This window comes from Ailuropoda melanoleuca, unplaced genomic scaffold (genome assembly GCF_002007445.2).
Source record: "Ailuropoda melanoleuca isolate Jingjing unplaced genomic scaffold, ASM200744v2 unplaced-scaffold25398, whole genome shotgun sequence".
Taxonomy (NCBI): Eukaryota; Metazoa; Chordata; class Mammalia; order Carnivora; family Ursidae; genus Ailuropoda; species Ailuropoda melanoleuca.
The window spans coordinates 1-2339 of record NW_023195390.1 but is presented as its reverse complement, the minus strand read 5'-3'; the positions used below and the strand labels follow the sequence as shown (position 1 = coordinate 2339).

Sequence of the window (2339 nt, the reverse complement as noted above, 5' to 3'; positions counted from 1 at the left end):
TACCATTCATTTGGTGCTCACGTGAGTCCCTCTGTCATTAATGTGAAGGTGGCTTTGCTACGAACACCGCCAGACTGCCAATCACCAGAGTGAGCAGGCTAATCCGGATGCCCAGGGAGTTGTCCCTTTCCTTCCTTCCCCTGCCACACCTGCACTGCGCTCCCAAATGACAGCAGACGATGAGAACAACTTTTATCGAACGCATGCTCTTTGGTGGAGCAGAACAGAGCAGTCCTGCATCTCTGCTAAGCCCTCTCTGTTTACTCTGAGTTCTTTATGCCCAATCTCTGTCTCCAATAAGACTGTTACACAGTAGACAAGGTTCCTCTCCCAAGGGGCTCACAACCAGGCAAGGCTGGCCTTGGCCTCGGGTCCCAAACCATGAAGGGCTTAATAAGCAGTTGCCCTGATGTCTACTTAATAGTCTACCTGGTGAGAACTCACTGGTGTCATTCACAGCCTTACAATAATTTGCTAATTAAAACACTATATACCTGAGCTTGGCTAGAGGGCAGCCAGAGGCATGAAGGCAGGCAGTATGTTCCCTGACCTTCCAGCAGCTCTCTACTCAAGTGCAGGCATCCGTAAGCCGCTCGCCAGATGAGTGATGGCAGACAGCTCTCAGGGCAATGACCTGAGGCCTAGGTCTGCAGAATTCAGAAAGAGAACGCCAGTGGTCTGAGCGGGGGTTTCTGGGTGAGCCGACTCCCTCTGCCTGGACAGGCCCAGAGCTGGGCCTTTGAAGTGCCAGGACGCAACCAGGACACGCAGGATTAGGGCCCCTCACCTGGAGTGGGATGACTATCATGAAGATCTTTTTGTCTTTATCGGAAAGGATATGCTTAATGAAAGCCCAGCCGGTGCCGATGAGCGCAATGGTGATGAACAGGAGTGCTCCTTTCAAGCTGGAAAAGAAAAAGTTTCAGACACCAATGGTCTCTTCAGACTCTCTCTGCAAGTTCCACCGCACAGCTCATTCATGACTTCACGTGCNCTCTCTCTGCAAGTTCCACCGCACAGCTCATTCATGACTTCACATGCTTCTTGGAAAAGACAGGGGGCCAAATTTAGGAAACACCTCATAAGTGACCCAGCACACAAACAGTTCACCAAGCACCCCACTCCTTCCTGAGCAGCTAGTCCCCCCCATGGAGGCAACCCCCTCCCCGGAGCAGGCCAGCAGCCCCGAGTTCCCAGGACCGGACAGCCACCTGTGTGCCACGCCCCTTTGGCCTGGCAGGAACCCGGACAGGCTACCACAGGAGGGTAGCAACTGTTAACGCAAGGCAGGTCCCTTCCTACCATGGCCTCCCCAACTTCTGCACGTCCCTCTGCGTACTTACAGGTGAGTGATGTAATACACGACAGCCCAACCCTCGATCGGAAAGCCCTGCGAGGAGATGTAGTGGTAGTCGATCTGCAATGAGATGACTGCATTTCAGAAGGTCCCTCTACCACAGGGCACAGCGAAACAGGAAAGGCCGCCACAGGACCTCACAATGGGAGGAGTGTTGTCCCCTCCACCCCACGCACTAATACCTCACTTGTCAATTCACAGTTCAGCACATGGGGGCACGAACAGGGTCAGGTAGCACAAGAAACCTGCCACAAGGTTTCGACGCCACCAGCACGCAGACCAGGTCCCTCTTTTGAGGCAGGAGATTCACGCTGGCAAATGGTTCCCTGTTAATTTCTTTAAAATCCCCAAGGACCAAATGCCATAGGTCTCTTCAGTAGCCCAGCCAGGCACTTCACCTTGCACACCCCGGCTGCTTATTATAGAAGTCAGCCAGCCAGCCAGCAAAAAAATCCATGCGGAGTCACGCAGCTTCCACTGTTCTGTTTTGTTTTGTCCTTTTGAAAAAAAATCTGTACTTTCGAGCTACTTAAAGCCACCAACGCATTTTAATTAAAGAGGCAAGTTTCAGGAGCGCGCCCACAATGCTTCCTGGCAGAACTCACAAACACCGGTATCGATTTCCTCGTAGACCTTTCATTCTGTCACGAACGGCTATCTAGACACTGAAGTAACTCAAGGGTCTTGTCATTCATTATCTACAAAGTTCCAAAAAGAATCTTTTAACTTAGATCCAAATGGGAAATTATCCAAATAACTGTCACTTCCAGAGCCTGTCACTGGACACACTACTACTCCTCTGATGCCAACACTTTTAAGTGCAGGGGAGCGTGTGTCTGGAGACTGTCGCCCTCACAAGTGCAGCCGGCGGGTGCTGCGGGGCAGCTGTGACCTTCCTCCCACGGGCAGGTGCACTTCACTTTGCGTCCGGACTAAAGATTCAAAGCGTAAGCTCAGTTCACATGCCTCCATCTTTAGAGCA

The 2339-nt window shown here is 51.9% G+C and overlaps 1 long non-coding RNA gene across 1 annotated transcript; it reads right to left on the bottom strand.

Annotated features, from left to right (window-relative positions):
• Positions 1 to 821: 821 nt before the first annotated feature.
• On the bottom strand, positions 822 to 2294 carry LOC117798113. Its single transcript, XR_004622826.1, has 2 exons — positions 1344 to 2294; positions 822 to 905 (listed from the first exon to the last, which is right to left on the bottom strand). It is a non-coding gene; the product is annotated as an uncharacterized LOC117798113 (long non-coding RNA).
• Between the last annotated feature and the right edge of the window lie 45 nt (positions 2295 to 2339).